This window comes from Chelonia mydas, chromosome 1, assembly GCF_015237465.2.
Source record: "Chelonia mydas isolate rCheMyd1 chromosome 1, rCheMyd1.pri.v2, whole genome shotgun sequence".
In the NCBI taxonomy this organism is placed as follows: Eukaryota; Metazoa; Chordata; order Testudines; family Cheloniidae; genus Chelonia; species Chelonia mydas.
The window spans coordinates 78,326,931-78,353,911 of NC_057849.1; the positions used below are offsets into that span (position 1 = coordinate 78,326,931).

The window sequence follows — 26,981 nt, forward strand, 5'->3', positions numbered from 1 at the left end:
AATAGACCCATAACAAATTACTTCCCTTTTGAGCAAAGAGAGAGCGAAGGAGGGAATTATGATTCTCAGACTCACTCCCTGGTCTGCTGCTGGGATAATGTAGTTATGTGCTGCCCCTTGCTAAGGAGTAAACTCTCAGTTTCGCCCACAGAGAGAATTTCAAATTGTAGCCAATTGTGAAATTTACTTTTCATATTGTGTAGGCTAGTGCAAACTGTGACTCACACCTTATACAATCAAAATAGAATCAAATTTAACTTCCAGAAACTATCCAGCCATATGAGCTCAGAATATGCTTTTAAATCTCAAGCACTAAATGGTCACAGAAAGCAAACACAAAAGGATATGTCTGCATCTCAAATTAATATTCCTGGACAATATTTCCCACTATTTGCTCAGCTTTAATATGTAATCATTTTACATTTATATATATAGTACTTTGTATCTTACACTTTAGCAAGGGCTAACAGAATTACTAAGAGCCCATATAATAAAGAGATAGGTAATCCTTGCTCGTACATCAAACTGGCATCAAAGAGAGTTAATATACATAGGCAAAGAAGGGAAAAGAGATCTTTAAATATTAAAATTAACACAAGAAATATTCCCACAGTATATACATCATTGCAGTACTGAATTGGTCAGGAAAAGTATTGTGAAAGCCAAAAAGCATTTATATTGAATCTCTCTATATAATAAGATTTGTGCTTCTGAGCATCTGTGTAGGTGGTGAATCTTATAATTCTATCATAGCTAATTTTAACATAATTATCTTAAAATATTATCTTGTCTCAGACAGAAGATGCTATTTTTGTTCTGGTTTAGACACTTACACCAACTCGAGTTTTTCACAATGAGGATTTTCTCCTGCTTTTTTATCATAAATTCTCTTAGTTTAATTCTTTCACCTGGCTGTCACAGGGTTTATTTTAATGTTCAACCCTACTCATAAAGAATTAATTTCGTATTCAAGCTTCAGCCACACATTTCCTTTGGGATTCTATTGTTGGTTAATATTAATGTTCACTTAAAAGGAAGCACTGCCCTATTGTTTCACATTTACTAAATGTGAAATTCTAGCCGTCCAAAAGGTAGGTCAGGTTGATGTGACACTACATCTCTTTGTCCTTAGGGTTTGGAGACTGAACCTTGCAGCTGCCAGACAGAGTTGGGGAATCTGATCTCACTGCCTGACACTGTGAGCTGCAGGATTCTAATCATCCAAGCAGGCAGGAATTCACCTAGGCAGTTCAGCTGGTAGGAGCCCATCTGAAAGAGAAAGATAATCATTACTGTCATCCCAGAAACGTGAAGGTCTTCCTAGCCGACAGAAATAGATTCTAGTGGCACCATGAGCATAGCCCATTGAAAGGAGAATTGTGATTTGTAAAATGTTGTGGGAGCAACAGAGCAGATTTAAATCAAAATCAGTGGTGTCTGATTATTTGATAACTATTTTTGAAAGAAAATTGCTAGGCTTTTTGCATATCAAGATAACTTAAAAATCAGGCTGATGCACTAGCTCTATACATTGAAACAGAGTTCAATTGAAATAGCTTTCACCCCATAAAGCAGTTTATAAATGCTTGGCAAGAACAAAGAAGATTTGATACCAGCATATCCACGTGCTTGACTGGATTATGATTGAAGTTGAAATAACATCTTTCACTGACAGGATCAGATCAAGAATCCACTTCGATACCACAGAAAGAGAAAAACAGACAAAGAACAGAGCCAGGCATAAAGCATACAGTGACCTTTGGCCTGAAATAATCTCCTTTTTGTGGCTTCAGGTGCACATACAAGTATGTGAAAGAAAGAAGCGTTTCAGGATTTTTTTTTAATGTTTGTATGAATTTGATTCTTATGGAAATGGAGCAAAACTGCCAGTGACTTTCCTCCCTGCCACTGCTAATAAATAGCTAACTTTCCCTACTTTGGTGCTCTCTGAGAGTGAGTCCATTGGATTTTCATCCTCTTCAACCATGGAGAGAGACAGGATAATTTGCGCCTATTTTAAGTAACAGTTGCCTGAGACCATATATACTCTTATTCATTTGTGGACCCCTAAAAAATTTTGAATGGACGTGTAGACCCCTTTCGAAATCTTAGGCAGTCTGATGACATCCAGGGGTCCGTGGACCACAGGTTGAAAACCCACTTATTTAAAGCATCATCTGCCTTTCACAAGATAATTTATGGCATCATTTGCTTTCCCACCCATGATTTCCTCCAATTAGGTAATATTATTTTTTTCCTAGACCTTATGGTCCATAAATTAAGATTCCCTGGTAGTGGGTTTGCACTTCAGACTATTACCACCACAGAATCAGCCCATAATTACCATTATTCCAACAGTTTGATTCTGTACAACTACACAAGGTCTCTCCGCACCCTCCCATTCCCCTTTGTACATCAAATAAAAACATGTTGCTATATTTGCTCAGCACTGACAAAACATCTTGGTCTCTCAAGTCCATCAGGCTTTATACCACAGCCCCTTTAGTTTTTAGAAGCACATATTGTTTTCAGACTCCTATGTTAATAGTCACCAGAGAGCAGAGCCTTCCTTAATTATAAAGTAAGAGATTGCAAGAAACTGGGGGTTTGTCTTTACACTTTCCCTTTTCTTTTAATTGAATTTCTCAGAAAGGGACATTGACCTCAATCAGATTTCTGGAAGGGCCCATGAGATGGACATCTAATCAATCTTTTGTGGCTCATGGAGTTTATATTTGTATTCAAGAGGCAGCACCTCCTTGCCCTAGGGATAGATGCAGGCTGTATCTCCATGGTATCATTACTTACTGATGTTTGCTACCCACTATCAATTAGCACTGGAGTTTCATCCAGTTCGTTTTTTTTTTTAATGGAAATAGTATCTGCTTTTGAGTAGTCCATTTGTGATATGTAAATAGGGATGATTTCTTGTTGACAGGGGAGAGAGCAACAGCTATGGCTAGAAAAGAGCATCTGAAGTCTACACGGTTGACAATAAGTTCATGCCTGATCACACTGAACAAAGATAGCAAAAGCAGCACCAAATCTACATGTAAATATTCATTTTCTGAACTCTGACTAAAGCACACAGTTCTCAGCACCTTTAGACAGCAGCAGCTCTCACCCTCTTACTGTTAATCCTAAACCCCCGTTATGTTAGAGGTGCCTCTCAAAGTCAAACCTCAGGCAGGTAGCCAGAAGTATAATGTAAATCCAAGTGCAAATGGAATCTCACCCTGCCTGAGGTTCTCTGTCCCAACAAAAGAGTGTCCTCACACCCATGCACTTCATGGTAAAAGTACCAGTGCCTTCAAGACAAAGGTTGTATAGTGAGGCCAGGGATAAGCATGGAAGTTACTTGATGAAGTATGTCTAATGATTTGGCTAAGAGGGAGTGCAGTAGGTTATATTATTACTGGAAGACGATCTCAGCCTCATCTTATCATCACCCTTACCTTATTTATTGCTCATGCAAGAGTAGGAGCAAAAAAAAAAAAAAAAAAAATGGCAGCTAGCTCTATCACAAGCTCTGATCATCAAATAAACCACTTAGGGTATGTTTACACAGCCTGGAGCAGCGAGTCTCAGACCCAGATCAACAGACTTAGGCTCGTGAGGCTCATGCTACGGCACTAAAATCAGCTGTGTAGACATTTCAGTTTGGGCTGGAGCTCAGGTTCTGAAGCCCACCCACCTCCCTAAGTTTTACAGCCTGAGCTCAAGTGGCTTTAGAGCTATTTTTGGTGCTGTAGCAGGAGCCACACAAGCCCAAGTCTGTCTACCCAGGCTCTGAGACTTGCTGCGGCAGGCTGTCCCTCACTGTGTAGAGGTACCTCTATAAAACAAGCCTGAGTTACAACACTCTTCCAGTCCAAGTGCGGGCCTCTGCAAAAAGACTGCTGATGGCATCAATTGGTGTCGTTCAATGGTCACCATTAATCAGTTACCACTTATCCCCATTTCTATTCCAGTTACTTTTATAATGATGCAATATTCCACTATGCGTTATTTAGAATACGGTAGAATTGTCCTTAGATCCTGCTGGGTGGATAAATGTTGACTTTTTAATGGTAATATTGGAGTTTGAAAACATGGATTAACTTTCACTCAGAGCTGGACTGAGTACACCAAGTTAATTTCACATAGTAATATTAATTTATTGTACTACCAACTGTAACTGTCATTCAGACATTTATCATGGCATTCTTCAATAAGCTAAGTTTCTTTCGTCTCCCATTGTTGTTACCATTCGTAACATGGCAAACAATTTCAGTAACATACATATCATCAAACAGAATAGATATGTAGGTGTCACTCTACCTAGCCTGCTAAGTACCCATCAAAATTAAAAGAAAAACAACTGATAAACCTTTGCTCAATCTTGTCATTAAGTGAGACCTTCCTGTAGGGTATTGTTTAATATTGATCCACAAGTATAGTCAATTAGTTGACTATTCCTTTTAATCAATAGTATTGTTAGAATATTCACACACACACACACACACACACGAAAGCGTATGAGTTTATATTAAGCCACATCATTTTTGCATTTCCACTGCATTTGCCTCAGATCATATTGTGTCAAGTACATATGGTCAGTTAGAGTAATACTGATGCAATCTAATGTGACATGATTCCAGCCATTTGTGCTGGTAGAATCTCACTATTCAGAATTATTTTCACAGGTATTTGCCATGCACAGGTGAGTGTGGGTGAAGGGAAAGAAGAGTGTACAAGAAACCTCCCTCATGCCCTGGTGCAGCTTGCTCAATGACCTGTCCCAGTTGCAGCCCCTGTGCTCAGGGGAACACAGAGACTGCTCTTCATGGAAGATACACAGTGCCCCAAAGGAGAAAGGAGGAGGCAGAGCCTTGATCTCAGTACACCCCCAATGGGAAGAACTAATAGCACTATCCCAAACGATCTATCTACAGCAGGTATTTGCATGAGCTTTATTACCACTTTATTTTAGGGGCAAACTGCATCATCACATTGGATCACTCAAGAAGAGGCTGTGCCTCAGTGAGGCACAATCCCTTCCCAAACTCCTTACACAGCAGCATATCTCCACTCTATCCATTACTCTGCCAGTAGCTAACTGCCAGAGTTTGGCCATATGAAAGGAGAATTTGAACTAGCATTTTAGAAAACAGGAATTATATGTATCCCATTAGAACTTTCATGGCTAAAGCGTATAAGTCTCTAGTCAGACTAAGGGATATTTCCCTTACTCATGTGTAGATGTGGGTAGTTGATATTTTTAGATTCTTGCCCAGAACAAATGAGAGAACTGTTTGTCTCTTTCCTTTTCTCTACAGTCTTTCTCAAGAGAATGTTGCACAGAATATTTATTCTTCATATATGATTGAGTTATGATGATATATACAGTAAGACTTTGGTTTTCCTGCATTGTGTGGTTTCATTAACTATTCATTTCATTCCAACTGCTTCTCTATCTAAAATGGTCCCTTTTTTACTACTTTCAAGATTGTTTCCCCTAATCAGAATGTCAAGAAAGTCCTTCATATTATGGGACACTGAAAACATTTAAGTGTGAGAGCATATTACTGGCCATAATTCACATGAACAACGAGCATAAAAATTCTGATGCCTTGTTCTCATGACAAAAGCCGTAATCAAAACTTTATTATCTGTAGGATTTTTATACACCTTTCTTGCTAAGAAAAACATTTTTGACTACCAACTTTATAGACTCTAGGGTGACCAGATGTCCCTTTTTTAAAGGGACAGTCCTGTTTTTTGGGACTTTTTCTTATATAGGAGCCTATTAACCGCCCCTCCCCCCCCCCGCCACCTCTCCCGTTTTTTCACAGTTGCTATCTGGTCACCCTAATAGAATCATAGAATATCAGGGTTGGAAGGAACCTCAGGAGGTCATCTAGTCCAACCCTGATGTGTCTATAGTGAGAGGTACATTTGTATAGGTACATCCCTTTCCTGTGGGTACAAATTGCACCTGCTAAATGAATTGTGATACAAACTAGGTTGCTCGAGGCACAAATATTCAGGCTTGCACATGAAGTTCAATTATGCGTGCAAAACTGCAGGCACAAATGTTTTGGGCACAACTTGACCCTGCAAAAGAAAGGCTAGCCTTTTGAAAGTTTGTTCCTGTGTGCCACCTGTCCATTATCCAGTCCAGCTCTCTAAAAAGGGTGGGAGGAAATTCACCTGAAACTAATATATATAACCAAAACAATCATTTATTGTTTTTATTACTAATAAAAATAGGGAATACTCAAACTGAATTGATAATATTCATTAAGTTTTGTATTCGAGAACAATAAGCACAGTGATTGCAATCACTATGGCACATAGATAATGAAAATTATGAATAAAAAATGGACAATGAAATATTTACTGTATTCTACAAAAAGAAAAATGGATAAATAGGGAAGAGAGAAAAAGCAGGCATCTTTTCCCTCTTTCCTAGCCCTACACCAGAAGAAACATCCTGAACTATTCCAATTTGTCTGTGTTGCTTTCTAAACCACAATTCATACTCTTTGCCTTTCACCATAATACCTCAGTGTCAACCCTCTTTCTTTCACAAAACTGCAGCTGGTCACATTCACATCCAGACAAAAAGTCAAAAGTTAAGCTTCTTTATGTGTTTTTAAGAGTCCACCCCCATCAATCTAAGGAAATCCCTTGTATGGGAAGAAACAAAAGGCTTGCCTTCAGATGTTCTTCACTCTTTTTTGTGAAGAGGGTAATCTCTTGTGTCATCTTTATTTCTTCTCCTAAGTGATGTATAAGTAAGCACACAAAATACTCAAACAGCCTCATCGGTTGTCCACTTACACTACAAATACAGTGTCAAGTGTGAGAGAGTGCCACCTTCCTGATGTCTGACAGACTCAGAACATTCCTAATAGATGGGCTAAAAAGGTGATATGATCAAATCTGGACCAATTTTTCCTCTCTTCATACAACTGATCTCTCTGGGGAAAAGTACAAACATATATAACATCAGTGTACTTATGTTTTTCTGAGGGCACATGTTTTTTTCAGTGGTGGAGTATTCATCTTCTAACGCAAATATTTAATCCAGTTGTACCTTTTTTTAAATGCCAACACTGAAGTCCAGCTCTCATAGATACCTACGTGATAATAATGCAGTGTATGAGCAAGAGGAAAACATTGGTAAGGGAATACATTTCAGTTTGATAAAATATTATGTATGGTGGGTACAGTTTTCAAAACATTATGTCCCATTTTAGTCACTCAGGGCCAGAATTTTAACAGGATTTAGGTGGCTAGTAGGATTTTTAAAAGCACCTACCTACATCTTAAAGCACCTAAATATCTTTTAACATCTGGCACTTAGGAGCCAGGGTGCCATTGACTTTCAACAGGACTTGGACACCTAAGTGCCCAAGTCACTGTTGAAAATGAGATTTAAGCTCTTAAGTCACTTAAGCACTTTTGAAAATTTTACTTATAGTGCTTTTCATCATTCACTCTACAGATGATGTACAGCAACATGAAAATGCAGCCACCAGCTGATGTATAATACACAGGGAAATTTTGGACAGTGAGACCAAGGCAAGCTCCCCTGCTATTCAGAAAACTGCCATGCATGTTTTAAAGTCCATGAGATAACCTGCCCCAGTGTAATATTGACCGAATATAGCCCTGTATTATTTTTCTTATTCTCCTGGCAAGTTTCCACTGTGGGTGATGACATTCTGGCAACCCAGACTGCACAGCAGTTTTAATGGGTGGTAACACTCTTCTTCATTTCTAAAGTCCTGTATGTTGGTGCTGTGCACTATTAAAGATCTACCACATTCAAACCCAAAGGTGCTTTGCAGCGGTGAGAGAAGTGATCCCTATATATATGTAATTTGTGCCTGGGGATTTCAGCTAGAAAGCTATTATATGAACATAAGTTATTGGATCTAGTTTTGACTCTCTAGGCTTCTGGATCATGGAGAATCTCTAGGACTCCAGGAGTCACTGAGGGAGCCATTTTGCCTATATTATGCACATACAACTCTGAGCCAAAAAGTGCTAGCCAGCTCTCTTTCCTCGGGCTCATAAGTACAGCCAGCCACCAGTGTCCTGGTAATTAAAGTATCTTTGTGCACTTCTGCTCTCCTGTAGCACACTTCTGCAGGGTCAGCCATCATCCAGCCCAGGGCCATTAGTAGCAGTATATTGCTACCCAGAGAGTGGTCCAGGGTTAATGGGATTGAAAACAATGAAGAATTAAAATATGTTTGCCTAAAATGATTAAAATATTTAACACACAAAATGTGCATAGGGAAGAAAGTCTTCTGTGTTCATTATGTTCACTCTTATACTGCACTGTGAATATAATCTCCTCCCAGATTTCACTAAATCATTTGAAGACATCCAACTTAAATTCATTAATTAATTCGAGTTCACCTTGAACTTGCTATAAACCAGTGGTGGGCAACCTGTGGCCCGCAGGCTGCATGCGGCCCGTCAGGGTAATCTACTGGTGGGCCGCCAGACAGTTTGTTTACATTTGCACTGCTACCCGCCGCTACCAGTGAACAGTGAACTACGGCCACTGGGAGCTGCGGGTAGCAGTGCAAATGTAAACAAACAGTCTGGCGGCCCGCCAGTGGATTACTCTGATGGGCCACATGTGGCCTGTGGACCGCAAATTGCCTACCACTGCTATAAACACTTTAGAATAAATGATAAGGTGTAGTTAACAAGATACTGTCATGGATATTAATAAAACTGAGTGCTAAAAGCCAAAGACATCTTGGCCCCAGAGTCACATGTGTTGGTGAAAAAAACACTTTACAGCAAGGGGGTGCATTAATCCTCATCATTCCTTCATTGTAATAATCATAACCTGCAGCACTGTATAAATTAGAAGTGAAACTTATTAATGGGAAGAATGTGGAAAGCCCCTTTGAGCTCAGTGATGAGATTGTTTCCTTTCTGTATTTAAGATAAAGACTTACAATATTACACAAGTTAGAAAAATAATGGTGGGGGTGATGCCGTAGTCTAAAATGATCATCTTATGCTGTGAATGTGTGCTTTGAGACAAAATTTTAGCACAAGGCCCCTGGCACGGCAAATTGAAGTCATCTCAGTTTGTCATTATGCTTACTACAATTTTATTTGAAGCATTGCTTCATTTTCCTGCGTGGGAGGTGCAGACATGCTAGCTAGCCCAGCAATACAACTTTTAAGTTCACTTCAAGAAAGGAACTTTTTCCTATCAAATGCAAAACATGAATCTCTAACCTACTCGGGTTCACTCCTGGCAAATATTTTTTTCACAAGCCTAAAACAATATGGCCAACATTTTCAAAATCAAGCCACTTGTATTTAGATGCCTACATTTTAAGTTAGGAAATCTACAGATAGGTTTGAAAATTCAGTCCCTTAGCAGACATATGTTTAGTCCCTTGCTAATATTTAAACACTCCTTTAACAGGGCAATCTGCCCCTTTAATAGTCCTGGAGGGCAGGAAGCAGCAAGAGATGCCCAGCAGACAGGTGCTGGGAATCAGCTGACACAGCTGATTAGCCCATCAAGACTGGACCACACTCAGCTGGACAATATAAAGGAGAACTCTGCTCCACTGGGGTGGAGGTTGGGAATTAGGAGAGAGGATACTCTCTGGTAACCAGAGCAGGCAGACCCTCCCTATGGAGCCCCCTGGGATTGGAAAGGGCTACCAGAGGACCTGCATCTGAATCCCTAACCAGATTGTTTGTTTACTTTTTGCACACTTTTTTCTTTGTGAAAACAATAAACAGAACCCTGAAGAAAGGGACAGACCTCTAATTTGGGCATGGTTGACTGTCCATCCCCAGCTGGTGAGTAGAGCCACCAGTGTAAACCCCCCCAACCCCCACTCCTTATACAATGGTGTCTTGTTGTGCTAAATTTAATCAGAAGTCAACTATGCGTACTCCATGGGATTTCCAACATGCAGCACAAAATGTCCAAACCTGCTATGACAAGATATGGCAGATGGGGAATCAGGAGGGTGCACTGAAGATAGGTGGATGAGTAGAGTTGGTAAAATAGTGTTTAAAAAAAAAGTAGGGCTGTCAGTTAATTGCAGTTAACTCATGCAATTAACTCAAATTAATTGTGATTAATTGCAGTTTTAATTGCATTGTTAAACAAGAGACTACCAATTGAAACGTATTAAATATTTTGGATGTTTTTCTACATTTCATATATATCTTGTATTCTGTGTTGTAATTGAAATCAAAATGTATATTTTGATTACAAATATTTGCACTGTAAAAATGATAAACAGAAGAAATAGTATTTTTAATTCACCTCATATAAGTACTGTAGTGCAATCTCTCTTTATCATGAAAGTGCAACTTATATAACTGCACTCAAAAACAAAATAATATAAAACTTCAGAGGCTACAAGTCCACACAGTCCTACTTTTTGTTCAGCCAATCGCTAAGACAAACAAGTTTGTTTACATTTACGGGAGATAATACTGCCCTCTTCTTATTTACAATGTCACCAAAAGTGAGAACAGGCTTTTCCATGGCACTTTTGTAGCCAGCATTGCAAGGTATTTATGTGCCAGATATGCTAAACGTTCATATGCCCCTTCATGCTTCGGCCACCATTCCAGAGGACATGCTTCCATGCTGATGACACTAGTTAAAAAAATAATGCATTAATTAAATTTGTGACTGAACTCCTTGGGAGAGAACTGTATGTCCCCTGCTCTGTTTTACCTGCATTCTGCCATATATCTCATGTTATAGCAGTCTCAGATGATGACCCAGCACAAGTTGTTCATTTTAAGAACACTTTCATTGCAGATTTCATAAAACACAAAGAAGGTACCAATGTGAGATTTCTAAAGATAGCTACAGCACATGACCCAAGATTTAAGAATCTGAAATGTCTTCCAAAATCTGAGGTAGGCAGCATGATTTCAGAGGTCTTAAAAGAACAACACTCTGATGCGGAAACTACAGAACCCAAACCACCAAAAAAGAAAATCAACTTTCTGCTGGTGGCATCTGACTCAGATAATGAAAATGAACATGCGTTGGTCCGCACTGCTTTGGATGGTTTTCGAGCAGAACCTATCATCAACATGGACTCATGTCCCCTGGAATGGTGGTTGAATCATGCACATCTGGCACATAAATATCTTGTGACGCCGGCTACAACAGTGCCATGAGAACACCTGTTCTCACTTTCAGGTGACTTTGTAAACAAGAAGAGGGCAGCATTATCTCCTGCAAATATAAACAAACTTGTTTGTCTGAGCAATTTGCTGAACTAGAAGTAGGACTGAGTGGACTTGTTTTATTTTTGAATGCAGTCTTTTTGTACATAATTCTATATTTGGAAGTTCAACTTTCATGATAAAGAGATTGCATTACAGTACTTGTATTAGGTCAATTGAAAAATACTATTTCTTTTATCTTTTTACAGCGCAAATATTTTAATAAAAATAAATATAAAGTGAGCATTGTACACTTTGTATTCTGTGTTGTAACTGAAATCAACATATTTGAAAATGTAGAAAACATCCAAAAATATTTAAATAAATGGTATTCTATTATTGTTTAACAGTGCGATTAATCACGATTAATTTTTTTAATTGCTTGACAGCCCTAAAAAAAAAAAAAAGTCATTTATGTGTATAAGCCCTGTGTTCAGTTCAAGAGCCCTGGTGATCTAAGTGGAGAAGGGAGTGGGAAAGGCGCCTTTAGGGTTAGAGTTCCTATAGCGGTAGCGTGATTATGGTGAAACAATAAACACTAACTAGTTACATCAGCTCGTCTTAACCCTTGTCGATCTTAGTTACAGCCTTGGTATGGAACAGAGACTGCATTGGTAGATGACCTCCTCCTGGAAATGGATGAAGATCAGTTGTCCATGCTGAGATTAGATCAATCAAATGTCTTTGATACCACAGATTATGAGGTTGATCAAAGGGGGATGGATGGGGCTGCTTGGAATTGACTTTGTTCCCTCCTTGCAGCACATTCTCAAAGGGTAGTGGTGGGAACCTGCTCTGGGCATGCTCTCCTGTGATGTTCTGCAGGTGATCTTAACATCTTTCTTGTTCAACATGTATATGGCGTCACTAGGAGAATAATTGAGGAGACATGGGCTGTGATGTTTTCAATATGTTGATAACACAACTTTACTTACCATTTCATCTGACTCATCCAAAACAGTTAAGGTTCCTATTCAGTGTCTGGGTGAGACTGGGCTATAGAGGAGAGCTAGTTCACTGATGCTAAATTCTGACAAGAGTAAAATGATATTATATGGTTGGCAGAAGCAACTACAGAATATGCTCCCTTTACTGAGAATCTGCATGAATCATTTGTTGGTCAGGTTCATAACCTAGCTGGATTGCCAGGCCTTACTTGAACCTGTAAGGTAGCTGCAATAGTCAAGTCAGCTTTTTATCATTTATGTACAGCCAGGAGGTTGTGACATTGCTGTCAGATGCAGACCTTGCAACTGTCACCCCCGAATTAAACTACTGAGATGAGCCCAATGCAGGGATGCACCCTAAATCCATCCACAAACTGAAACTAGCACAGAATGTAGTGGGTTGATTGGTAAGTAGAGTTTCTCACCACAGACATCTTAAACCTTTTCTCCACAATCTGCACCTGTTTCCTGTGGGTTTCTGGGTGACATTTAAGGTGTTTATAAGTCAAAACAAAGACCTAAATGGCTTAGGATCTATCTGCCTGAGAGACTGCCTCTCTCTCCATAACATATAGACACAGCAGAGATCAGCAGACACACTTGTATTGCATACCCTCCTGGTGTGCACAGGAAGGGGCTTCTGGCATAGCACTGTCCGTGAGGGCCCCATAGCCTTGGAATTCACTCCCTCCTTTGGTCTGAAATAACCCAGGCCTGATGGCCATCAGGGCACGTTGCAAGGCTCATCTTTTTGCTCAGAAATAAACTGTAAGATTGGGCAATTGTGGGAGGGGATGAGGGATTTGAGTTTTTAATTTGCTTGGCTGACTGGAGATGGGGTGTATTAAATTGTACTGCTGCACTTAGGGTATTCTTACTGTATTTTTTATTTGAACCAAGGGTGCCTAAAAGCATTTGAGTAGTGCCCTTTTTTGCATTTCCATAAATCTAAATACGTAAAACCACTGGAGTTGTGCATGAATACCCCAAATGAGATTGGGGACCCATTGTGCTAGGTAGCATACATGCACTTACTAAGAGACAGTCCCTTTCCCAAAAAGCTTACAATCTAAATTGACAAGACAGACAAAGCAAGGAGGAATTATTATTAGCCTGAAATATACAGGGCGGAACTGAGATACAGAGAAATTTGTGACTTGATGGGGGTCACAAAAGAACTGTAGTGCAGAGGCAGAAACTGAATTGAGGGCTCCTGAGTCCACTTCTGATGGCTGAACTTCTTAAGTCACCCTTTCTCCCTAGACCAAAAGAGTCCATAATCTGCCAAGTCATTAAAAATTAACACATTTCATTACTTCCATCAGGGTTGTGACTGCAACCATCCTTGGAAATAGTATCTCAAAGATATTTTTTGGACAAACATTTCCACAGAGTAAGTTTAACAGTATTTCTGTAACAAGTCTTTCAAAAGCAACAGGGGAACAGAAGTAAACTGTCAACAACCAGCAACCTTGTACAAGTGGAAGGCAACTAAATTAAAATGTTCAATGTACTGTAGCTTAAACAGAAACTCAGCAAGTCTAGGGATCAAGGGCTAGCAGTTCATGGAATGGCAAGCAGCCAATAGAAGAAAGACCATCTTACCTAGTAGTCCTAAATAAGAAGCACAAATGGAAAAAGGCGCTGCACACAGAAATCCAAGCAGCAAACATACTGACAGGAAACACAATTATAGACAAGCAGAGAAAACAATGGGAAAACTAGAAGAAAGCAAGAATTTGGATAACTGCTTCCCTCCTCCAAACAGCAGCAAAGAGCAGCCCAGCTTTGCTCTCCTAGTGCCTGATTGCCTTTCACTCCTTGAGTATCCTATACAAAGACCAAAGACAATCTCAGTCCCTGTGTGCAGGGGAGTTCAGGAAACTCTCCCTTTGTCCTCTCCTGACCCCCAGGGTGAGAGAATCACCTCAAAGAAGGTGGGGAGGAAGTGGATGGAGGGATACAGAAAGGACCACTAAAAGAAAAGGAGGGCTTGTGGCACCTTAGAGACTAATAAATTTATTTGAGCATAAGTTTTCATGAGCTACAGCTCACTTCATCGGATGCATTCAGTGGAAAATACAGTGGGGAGATTTATGTACACAGAGAACATGAAACAATGGATGTTACCATACACACTGTAAGGAGAGTGATCAGGTAAGGTGAGCTGTTACCAGGAGGAGAGTGGGGGGAAAAACCTTTTGTAGTGATAATCAAGGTCGGCCATTTCCAACAGTTACCAAGAACATCTGAGGAACAGCGGGGGGGAGGGGAGGAGGAGATAAACATGGGGAAATAGTTTTACTTTGTGTCCAACACCATAGATGACCTTATGATTAGAGACACTATGGGATGGAACAACTGCCTCTGTTCCTTTGAGCCTGACTTATCAACAAGGGGTTCAATTCATGGTGCCTGCATCCCTTTTGCACAAGCACAGAGGGCACAAAGGGTCCACAAAGCAGCCAGACATGCCCACCGGGACATACCTTAGTGCAAAAACCCTCTGCTGGCTTTGTGCCAAATCCCATCAAAGACCCCATGTGCATAAACTGGCTAGGGGTGTTCTGGCATGGATTAGGGCCAATAGGAACTATTACAACAGGCATGCGACTTAGAACCATCTAACCTGCTCAGAGGTCCAAGCAGATCCCTAGTGGTCCCTGTGCTCATTTCTCCATTAGTTCAGGGCTGAATTCTCCTCGACCCCCAAAGGAAAGTTAATATGACCTCTGTACGTGTTTTTACATGATTTCTACTTAAGTGAATGTGTTGAATTCTTGAAAGAAGGGTGTTGTTTTTTCTTGTCCTGTTCTTATTTGTTTGTTCTTGGTGGCCCTTGAAATGCTCCTGGATGCACATGGTCTTTGTGAAATAAAAGCATATTTCCTCACAATGAGATGCGCTGTGTTCTGCAACAGAGTGGAGGCAAAATACTCTCCCCAACAGAAGAAAGGAAAGAAAACAACTCCATTGCTCAAAGAAAATTCTTAGCTGGTAATACAATTCAGGCTTATTCCCAACCTACATTCAAGTAGGATATGACAATGAATTACAAGTATTTCTAAGACGCAGCATCTGCTTATATATATAATCCATAAAAGGCTTCCAAATGCCCTTAAATGAATCCTCAATTTTCAATAAATTTGAGTCCTAAATAAATCCTCTGTTCCTTAATCTAAATGCAATCTTCTTATAATGGCTTGATCTCAGTAATGACAGATTTCAGAGTAGCAGCCGTGTTAGTCTGTATTCGCAAAAAGAAAAGGAGTACTAGTGGCACCTTAGAGACTAACCAATTTATTTGAGCATAAGCTTTCGTGAGCTATAGCTGACTTTTAGCTTACGAAAGCTTATGCTCAAATAAATTGGTTAGTCTCTAAGGTGCCACTAGTACTCCTTTTCTTTTTGATCTCAGTAACAAACTCCATTCTTCTTCTTTGCAAGGAGAGAGTGGGAGGCAAAGTAAAGAGGGAAAAGGAAAATTAACTCAGTTTGTATGTTTTTGCCTTTTTTTTCTAAATTAAATAATGCATAATGATTTATCAGAAGTTCATATAGCCTCCAAGGATGGTATAGCATTATAATGGTAGATTTTTTGCTCCATATCTGCATTCGCTTTCCACAGAATAAATGTCTCCATAAGGTGCGAGACAGGAGTTAGGCCTCAAATCTTTGATAATGGTAGAATTTTACACCCAATTTGCACAGATGAAAATAATTACACTTAAGTGTAAGGCAATAGAAAGTGAGTTTCTGGTACTCACAACTATATATGAATTCATGTTTCAGTTGGTCGCATTCTTCCCTCTGAATCAGTATTAAACCTATATATTAACATACCATTAGTGAGGAAAGTATTGCTAGAAATATATAAAAGTTTCAGATTACTGCTGTATACTAAGTTTCAGAGCAGCAGCCATGTAGGTCTGGATCCTTTTCTCTTTTTTTTTTTTTTTTTTTTGGTGTATACTAAAGATTTCATGTTACTTTTACAATTATGTTACTAACTCTGGTTTTCTGAACTCAGGTAACTATGTTCAGCCTCGCTAAAATCCACCTTTCATTCCTCACTTCCTCTCAAATTGTTGCAGAGTGTTTTGCTATGCACCAACACATTACTACATGTCACCCCAGAAGTAGCTGCATTTCTGTAGTGAATTAAATTATTCCTGTTTGAAATCAGGCAAAAACAAAACATTGGGGTCAAACATTCCCAAACTGTGGAGAAACAGATTCAAACTGAACTTTCCAGCCAGCTCCTACAGATCTGGAGAAAGAAAAAGAAAAGAAAAACATTCCAGAATTTAACAGCCCCAAAATTGTGGGAAGTTTGTAACAAGTGCCTCACACCACTTCTAAGGAGAACTGGATGGAAGGGTAGGAAAGTATTTAGCAATCTTTTGGGATGAAAGGTGCTCTAAGAAGAGTCGAAGCAACACAGCCTTTCCCAGAATTAAGTTACTGGCTAAATAAGAGCATTTTGGGAAACCAGGGTTTTCCAAGATAAATTACTGAAAAGGCTAAGCACATTTACTGTAAGTATTCCACTATTTTAGCTTTAATTACACCTGAGCTGTACAATGGGGAGCAGCTTGGGGCAGTGGGCAAGGAATCCTTCCATTGTACAGTAGACCTTTTTGGTGGCAATGACAGCAGCCTAATACCACCTTACTACCTCTTTTGCACCCCTCTCTAGCAGGGGGGAAGTGACTAATGGATACCCACTTGTCACAGGATGTTCTATTCACTGTCAGAGCATCTCCTTGTGGCCATATCTGGGGATTAACTCCACCAGTCTGATGCCCCTCTACTGCAGTTGCTCAGACCATCTCTCTCTCTGGTCCTCTGAGGATTCAACTGGTCCCACTTGGTGGGTTGGCCCTCTAGCTGGGTCACTGTAGTTTTCCCTTCCAGGGGCGTGTGTGGGAATATCAAAATCTCTCAGGAACCATTGTCCCAGGCAGTGTTCCCATTCACGGCCCTTTAACAGTGCTACTTCCCCAGTGGTTGGTAGGGAACCCCAGGACCACTAGATTCCAGCCCAGGGACCCTACAACAAGCAGTCATGGTCTGCACAGTCCCAGCCCATAATGTTGTATCCCTGGGCTACTTACTGCGTGCACTTACTCTGGAAGTAACTGCAGCCTCAATCCCTGCAACCTCTATCAAAGCTCAGCTACTGGGCGTTATACAAGCCTCTTCTGTCCCTCTCCAGATGAGCTTCATCTCTAATTAATCCTCATTGCTCCCTGGCTCCTCCACCAGGGGCCGTTTAGGCAGTTAATTGGCCCACCTAGCCACCTTAACCCCTTCAGGCCTTGTGTGGTGTGGATATCCCCCAGTGGATCCAGTTGCACTGCCCCTTCCCTGTACCCAGTCCTCTTCCCTAGTGCAGTGCAGGAAGGCATCTCACACCTCAGCTCTAGGTGTGCAGAAGATGATTTCTTAGTCCCGCAGTCACCTATAATAAGGTCCTCCACACTCATGGGGTAGAGGGAGGGCATACAGAACCTCTATAGAACCTGTCTCTGATAAGAGTCCGTTAGCAGTTAAGATTATTTTCCCCATGATGAGGCAGACTGTGTCTCAAATCAGCCTCAGTCTTTCTGCAGTTCCAGGTAGCCATGTACTTCAGCCAGCCTTGCTTAGTGGTATGAAATAACAGTAACTGAAAACAGGCTCCTTTCAAAATGAAATAAAAGTTTCAGAGTTCAAGCCATTTTCTAACTGCTCTACCATGTAACTACCAGTAAAGAAACAGCTATACTGGAAACTACAACACAAGCATTTCATTGCTTTTCCTCTGTTGTAGTGCAGTTATACTGATAGTAGAAAATCACAGCCAGGCCTCTGGAAAGCTTGTAATTCCATTCATGAAAATATGCCAGTTTTCTAAACCTTTAGCAATTTCAAGTGTTGAATTGCCAGAACTGTTGCTGGTACATGTATTTCACAGACTTCCATTGTGACATATAAAGAAAAGGAGGACTTGTGGCACCTTAGAGACTAACAAATTTATTTGAGCATAAGCTTTCGTGAGCTACATTCAGTATTTTCCACTGAATGCATCCGATGAAGTGAGCTGTAGCTCACAAAAGCTTATGCTCAAATAAATTTGTTAGTCTCTAAGGTGCCACAAGTACTCCTTTTCTTTTTGTGAATACAGACTAACATGGCTGCTACTCTGAAACCTGTCATTGTGACATATGATTGTCTCCAGTCAGGGAATGAGCAGCAAGAATGTTAAGTGGTTTGCTTTCACCTTAGGCATATAGGTAACTGGCAAACAAACTTCATACCAAAGGGTTTCTAGGGAAGGCACACAGTACCAGCAAGGCCCTGTCACACTGAAGCATTACATTGTGACTAGAGCAGGGTGAAGCTGTCAAAATCCACCTTGAACTCAATTAAACTTCAAAGTTCATTGTGCTAGAGTTCATTTTATTTAACTTGTTTTGTTACTTAACAGATATATTCAGTCTGAAGTGTAAATTCCTAATTCACAAAATAATCTGGAAAATGGTGTTTATCGAGTTGCAAATATATGTGTCCTCTGATTTCTTCCAAGCTAAACTTTCCAGTCCTTGTCAAAGAAACCACCTTAAGCCACCCCCATGAAGTGAGCCATAACAATGGCTATCCTTGTGGTATTGATGAATAGGCTACTGCTGCAAGAAGAACCGGGAAGGGCAGAGGCAGGGCCCCACTCCACCCTCTACCATGTTGGCCAGCAGAGCTGGGCAGCCAGGAGAAGCATATGGCTCATCCCTCTGAAGGAAAGTAAAAACATGGAGCACCTCTCACACAACTAAGAGCTCAGGAGACACTTGAGCCCCCAGACAAGAATGATTAAAGAACTAGAAAACATGCCTTATAGTGATAGACTCAAAGAGTTCAGTTTATTTAGTTTAACAAAGAGACGATTAAGGGGTGACTTGATTACAGTCTAGAAGTACCTACATGGGGAACAAATATTTAATAATATGCTCTTCAGTCAAGCAGAGAAAGGTATAATACAATCCATAAGGCTACAATTTAGTCACAGAAGTCATGGTACCCCCACTGCCTAAGGCAGCAGTGCCCCCAAGCTTCCAGCCGCTGTGGGCAAGGGGGTACCCCACAGCTCCAGCAGCATGGGGGATCCCTGCAGCTCCCTGGCCCCCTTGGGCAGCAGGGGGGACCCCCAAGCTACCTGCAGCGACCAGTGGCAGGGGGATCCCCAAGCTTCCCGATCACCGCTGGCAGCAGGGGAACCCCCACAGCGCCCGAGCTGCCGTGGGCAGCATGGGGGACCACAGCAGCTCCCCAGCCACGGGTGGCATGGGGGATCCCTGCAGCTCCCCACCGCCATGGGTGGCAGGGTGTTCCCTGCAGCTCCCCAGCCACCGCAAGGGCAGGGGGACCCCAGCTGCTCCCCGCTGCTGCAAGGGGACCCTGCAGCTCCCAGCCACCCAGCATCTGCCCAGCCCCTTCCTATTTTATCATGGATATTATTAGTAAAATCAGAGGCAGGTCATGGGATTCCGTTAATATTTCTTTATTGCCTGTGACCTGTGCATGACTTTTACTAAAAATATCCATGATAAAATCTTAGCCTTAACAATACAATGCCTGGAAGTTGAAGCTAGACAAATTTCAGACTGGAAATAAGTATAAATTTTTAACAGTGAGAGTAATTCACCATTGGAACAATTTAGCAAGAGTCGTGGTGGATTGTGAAAATTTTTAAACCAAGATTGGATGTATTTCTAAAAGATCTGCTCTAGAAATTATTTTGGGGAAGTTCTATGGTCTGTGTTGTACAGGGTTCAGACTAGATGATCACAATGGTCCCTTTTGGTCTTGGAATCTGTGAATCTACACAGGGTATAGGTTAAAAGGGACCTGGTTCTATAACTGCTCTCCAGAAAAGAGAAAAATGCAGATATGGATATTTATTTCCTATTGTGATGGATTAGTGCCATGTCTGTATGTTAATGTTGATTTTCAATAAGTGTTGGAACACTGGGGAAGTTCCAGAGGACTCAAAGAAAGCTAGAATTCTGCCAATATTTTAAAAGAATAAATGGGGTGACCCAGGTAATTATAGGCCTGTTGGCCTGACATCAATCCTGGAGAAAATAATGGAGCAGCTGATATGGGACTCAATTAATAAAGAATTAAAGGAGGGTAATATATTTACAGCCAGTCAACATGAGTATATGTAAAACCAGCTCGATCATTAGTGACAAAGTTTGCAGATGATACAGAGGGTAGGACTACACTGCAATCAGAGATGTGATTGCAGCGCATGGAAGTATACCTCAGCTCTTGTACAAGTACCAATAGCAGTGACGCCATGACAGCAAAGATTAGTGCAGGCCAAATTCCCAGGTACATATCATAGGTCTTGGAGGGGGCTTGTAAAGCCCACACTGGATCCCAGGCTGCTGCAGCTTCACTGCTATTGGTACTCCCATTAACTAGATTAAAACCAGCTTGGCTATATCAATACGTGCTTCAATCACACTTCTGATTGCAGTGTAGCCATACCCCAAAACGGGAGGAGTGGTAAATGATGAAGATGACAGGTCACTGGTACAGAGTGATCTGGATCGCTTGCCAAGCTGGGTGCAAGCAAATGTGTTTCAACACAGCCAAATGAAGGTTATATATTTAGGCACAAAGAATGTTGGTCATATTTACAGGATGGGGGACTCTATCCTGGGAAGCAGTGACTGAAAAAGACTTGGGCATCATAGTGGACAACCAGCTGAACATGAGCTCCCAATACAGCATTGTGGCCAAAAAGCTAATGCAATCCTTGAATGCATAACCTGGGGAACCTTGAGTATGCGTGAGGCAGTTATATTATTATATATAGTATTTGGCACTGGTGTGACCACTGTTGGAATATTGTGTCCAGTTCTGATGTCCACATTTCAAGAAGGATGTTAATAAATTGGAGAGGGTTCAGAGAAGAGCCACGAGAATGATTAAAGGATTAGAAAACATGGTTTAGAGTGAAAGACTTAAGCAGATCAATCTGAAGGTTAAGGGCTGATTTGATCACAGTCTATATGTTACCTACATGACACTCAGAAATTTAATCGTAGAGTCTCTTCAGTCAAGCCAACAAAGGTATTACAAGATCCAATGGCTGGAAGTTGAGGTAAATTCGTAGTAGAAATAAGGTGCAAATTTTTAACACTGATGGTAGTTAACCATTGGAACAACTTACCAAAGGCCGTGGTGGATTCTCCATCAGTTTAATTTTTTTAATGAAGATAAGACATTTTTCTAAAAGATATGCTCTAATTCAAAAAGGAATCAATTCCTGGAATTCTATGGCCTATGTTATGTAGGTTAGACTAGATCAGGGATTGGCACCTTTGGAACGTGGCCCACCAAGGTAAGCCCCCTGGCAGGCCAGGCTGGTTTGTTTACCTGCCGTGTCCACAGGTTCGGCCAATCGCAGCTCCCACTGGCTGCGGTTCGCCACTCCAGGCCAATGGGGGCTGCGGGAAGCGGCAGCCAGCACATCCCTCGGCCCGCACCGCTTCCTGCAGCCCCCATTGGCCTGGAGTGGCGGACTACGGCCAATGGGAGCTGCGATCGGCTGAACCTGCGGACGTGGCAAGTAAACAAACCTTCCCGGCCCACCAGGGGTTTTACCCTGGCGGGCCATGGGCCAAAAGTTGCTGATCCCTGGAGTAGATGATTACAATGGTCCCTTCTGGCTTTATAATCTGTATCAGTCTTCAAAATCCATTTTGTTTTATGAATGTCATTTAGATTGTAAATTGTGCTATGCCTTTACTTTTGCCTTTTAATCTCCATATTGGACTGGGATACCGATAAGATGTTAGCAGAGACTCTGTGTACCCTCAGCATAGGTCTAACAATGGAGAGCATTCAGGAGTCATTATTCTGGATCGTCTTCCATTCAAATGGAAGCACCCTACAATAATGAGCAGGCTGCAGCCCAGAAGGAACCAGTTTTCCTAATCTGGATTTTAGATGGGCTTTAACCAAGTGACAAATCATCTGACAAAGGATTTGGAGCCCCAAGGGTTGCGGGGGAGGGAAATCACCTGACGAGGGGGCTGGAACTTTATAAAAGGACAAATTCTGCTCGTTGCAGGAGCTCTCTTGCAGCAACCAGAACAAGAAGGCAAGACTGGGCAGGAGGAGGATGACTGTCCCACGCCACTGAAAGGACTGACCAAAATCCAAAGGGCTCTCAGAGTGGTGAGGAAACTGGAGAGAGGGTTTTGCATGCAGGCTTGTGTTATTTTTCCAGAAATCTTTATGTCTCATGTGCTTTGTCTTTGAGTAAAGTGTGATTGATTTAGAAATTTCTTTGCAAAGTCTCTGTGTTACTCTCTTTAACGGTCACAAAGTCCCCGAAGGGTGAAACAGTAAGATGAAAGAGTCCACAGCTCCCGTAGAAATCTGGGGAGTGTAAAATAGCTACTGGGGATGCTTGGGAGAAACATCACTATTCAGGGCCTGTAAGTTTACTGCAGAGTTCCATATCTCAGGAAGGAATGCTAGATATAGTATCTGTACCATGACAGTGTGCCTGCAGATTCAGAGGCAAAGACAGAGCGTGGACTCTACCCTGTCCCAGCCAACCAAAGAGCACATGAGATTCAGCAGGTGAACCCAAACACCACAGTCTTGTGAATGTCCAGCAGGAGGAGTTCAGCTAAGGCTGTAATATCTATTAATTTAGGACCAAGTTTTCAGAAGCATCCCCTAATTCTGGATGTTTTAGTTTTTGGCTGCCTAACTTAAGAAACCTAGGCCCTGACTTTCAGAAGTGCTGATCACCTACAATTTCACTCAACTTGAAATGGAGGCCCCAGGAAGAATTCTTTGGAGAGGAAGAAGCAGTAACCTTGTTCTGTACCCAGCCAGCTGCTAGCCTGCCATGACCCAACTCACAGGAGCACTGGAAAGGAAAAGTGATTGTTCTCTTCAGCCAAATTAGGATGGGCCAAAGGTGAGAGGGCTCTTGCAGCCTCCCCTTCTTGTGCAGTCACACAGGAACCAGCCAGTTTGACCCTTAAAGTACTCTGAGCTAGGGCTGATGGGCTTGAGAACTATAGAGAAGGGGCTTCTCTTAAAGGGCAAATGATACGCTGCAATGCTTATCCTCCCTTTCTTAGGACTCCATATTACTCCCATTATAGTCAATGGAAGTTTTACCATTTTTAATGGGAGCAGGAGCAGGCCTTTGTCTCGTATAGATTTTTAAGGCCAGAAGGGACCCTTAGATCATCTAGTCTGACCTTCTTTATTACGCAGCCATAACATTTCACAGTCCAATAACTTGTATTTGACTAAAGCATATCATCCAGAAAGGCAGCCAGGCTTGATTTGAAAACTTCAGGAAACAGAGAATCTGCCCCCTCCAATGGTTAAACACCCTCACTCTTAAAAGCGTACCTTATACTACCTTATTTCAGATCTGAATTTGGTTTGGTCTCACTGGACTTGTCTTGCTCTCTAGCTATCGCAATGATCCCATGTCCTACATATTCCTGTTGCAGTTTAGATGGTAGCCATTGTTTAGCAAGATCTTATTTTGCAACTTCCCACACTGATTGTTAGATCTTTGTGAAACAGCAAAATTTTGTACAAAATATTTTATGAAATTTTCCAGTTTTGTTTTGCACTTGGTAAACATAAATGTTCGCATGTTTATGAAATTTCATATAGATGGTGACTTGGTAGCAAAAAGAAAGTTCATATAGTTCAGCAGTAAAAACAATAGAGATTAGCTGCTCCAACCCAGATTTTCCTCGTTTGTATTTTTGTTTTGCATTGTTCTTTCTCCGAGGATTTAATTTTTAATTTCCTCATTTAATTGTATGGGCCACATCCTGATCCTGAGATCGTGAATGGCATAACATGTATAGCTTTCAGCGAGACTATCTGACCCTATTTTATTAATCGGTGTGTGACAAGGCTATTTCGATGTATTTTCATATTTTTTGTGCACTTGTCTACCTTCTAAATGGCTTTGGTGGAAAAAGAAAAATTCTCTCTGACATACACACCCACAAGCATCATCCCTGGAGTCAGATTTTATGACCAAGTTATCAGTTCCTGAAACTAGGTCATAAATAATGATGTTATAGCACCCTTAGCATTTACATTGTAATTAAGATCTGCTTTCAGAGTGGAGAAAAGAAAGACTCAGCACTAGGTTTTCTAAGAATCTGTCTTAGGGTTCTCAGGAATAAAACATACCAAAATTGTTCATGATAAACATTAGAAAAGACGATAAGAGAGTATCATAAAGCTGAATACTATTGTTCAGCGATAAGAAAAAAGAATAGCAAGAAGTCAAGATATCTGAGGTCATAGGAAAGTCGATAGAGTTTTTCCTATAACTTGTCAGTTGCATGTGATGAAAATAAACCATTGGCTAAGGAAAGTAATATAATTACCTTTTCACTCATTTGACTGCTGCCAAACGTACAGGGCCAAGTAGAAGAGCTGGTTGGAAATTATTTGACAAATTAGTTTTCAGTCAGAGAATGCAGATTTGTCAAAATCAAAACGTTTTGTAGAAACTGTTTGATTTTGACAAAGATCCAGTGGAACCCAGGTGCATTTCAAAACCTGCCCAGTTTCCCGGCTGGGTCTTCGGCAGCCAACCTTGTGGGCTGTTCGGGAGACAAGATCTGGAAGCCTTGGGATTGCCTTCTCCCAAGTTCTAAGGCTTCTGACTCATTTGGCACTCCTCTGGTTTCCCTGGCTCCACGTCAGCCTGTCAGGCAGGATTTTGTTTCAATAATATCAAGATGAACCTGTTTGATTTTTCAAAACATTTTATATTCTGTTTTGTGGAGAATTTTGATATTTTTTTTGTTCCAAATCCGAACGAAACCAAAACTTTGAAATTCTGGAGTCCTCTCCAAAATATAAATACTATTCTGTGCGCAGCTTTACTAAGTATATCACATTGCTGATTTATTTCATAGATTCCAAGGCCAGAAGTGACTGTTTTGATAACACATGCCATAGAACTTCCCCAAAATAATTCCAAGAGTGTATCTTTTAGAAAAATATTGCATCCTGATTTCAAAATTGCCAGTGATACAGAATACACCATGACTCTTGGTAAATTGTTTCAATGGTTAATTACCCTCACTGTTAAAAATGTACTGCCTTATTTTCAGTCTGAATGTGTCTAGCTTCAACTTCCTGCGATTGGATTGGGTTATACTTTTCTCTGCTCCGGGCCGGTTTGTTTACCTGCCGCATCCACAGGTTCAGCCGATCGTGGCTCCCAGTGGCCACGGTTCACTGCTCCAGGCCAATGGGAGCTGCTGGAAGCGGCAGCCAGTACATCCCTCAGCCCGCGCCGCTTCCAGCAGCTCCCATTGGCCTGGAGCAGCGAACCGCGGCCACTGGGAGCCGCGATCGGCCAAACCTGCGGACGCGGCAGGTAAACAAACCAGCCCGGCCTGCCAGGGTCTTTTCCTGCACAAGCAGCAGAGTGAGTTTGGGAACCACTGATCTATAATCTTCCTGACCTTCAAAGTGAACACATTCCACATAAATCCACAAGTTACATTTTTTTAAAAATTTCCAATATATGGTATGATTGCTGTTTTATTTGTCTTACAGGAGTGTAGAAGAGCATCTAAAATATTTTTTTAATTCATATATTATGTTAAACCCAAGTCCCACAGATTACTTCTCTTAAATTAATAGTAAGAGTTTTTTTATATTAATTTAGATGTAATAAATGAGCCAAAGATGTTATCGTAACCCAGTCGTTGTCCAACATTAAACATTGTTAAACAAGGCTTTTGTTATATAGAGACATCAACCTGCTTAATACCCTGGCAAACACACCGTTAAAAATCCTTTTAACATTTTATTAAAGATAATGAAAAGGAAGAACAGTTAAAACATTTGCAATGTAAAGTATTAAATAAGTCTTTCATCTTAACAGCACACCTTGTTCCCTTTCCCTTTGGCTGGAGACAGTTTTTAGAAGGAAAAACATCCTTGTTTGACATTCTCTTAGATGGTATCAAAGATGGTAATAACTGTCCTTTTGAGGAAAAGAGACAAGTTAGGTGAGATTAACAGGAGCTGTTGTTGTTAAAGTCAGATTCTGTTTCATCTCCGGTGGTATTTGGGATTCAGCCAGAGCTGGTAGAGGTGGCAATGTCATCTGGGTCCCTCTCTCTGGTTCAGCCTGGATCAGGATCTCTCAGGATCCCAGAAAAAAATGGAGGTGGCAGTCATGATAGTGAAGCTCACACCAGTGGCCAATATTTCTCTCAAAGTCTCTTTCTTTAAGACCCACAAAGGGAATGGTGTCCATCCATTAGGCATAGTTTCCAATACACCCATTTTGGTTCATTGATTTCTGGTTCCACACTTTTCTTGTTTACCAGGCATGATCTTAACACAGTCCTTGAGTTATATCAGTAGGCCTTTTTGTTTGGACAAAGTCAGTCTGTCCCCCTTTCATACCTTTTCCCATCAATATTTGTTATTATAGATCGTTGCGACATCTTAAGAACTTTCACATACTGTTGACAGTTGTGTTCACAATTAAGGTAAATGTGTAGGCCCAGTTATTACAACAAGTCTTAAAAGAAGAGAAGCCAAATCTGGAAGAATTCAAACGGTGTGTATCAATGAAGAAAATTAACCCCTCCTTAAGAACTCTGTGGAAGCCCCTCAAGTGCAAGCTCCGTAGGGTATAGGCTCTAGGAGTATTTAGAGATGGGGCTCAGAAGCAGCATGTCTCCCTTCTGCAGTCTCCTCTCCACACTCTGC

At 41.0% G+C, this 26,981-nt stretch overlaps 1 long non-coding RNA gene across 1 annotated transcript in view; it reads right to left on the bottom strand.

The window, feature by feature from the left end:
* Positions 1-400: 400 nt before the first annotated feature.
* The window catches only part of LOC122462053, a 53,783-nt gene continuing 27,202 nt past the window's right edge, over positions 401-26,981 (bottom strand). The window contains exon 3 of the long non-coding RNA XR_006284387.1: positions 401-1,269. This is a non-coding gene — a long non-coding RNA (uncharacterized LOC122462053). The remainder of the gene's footprint in view (positions 1,270-26,981) is intronic.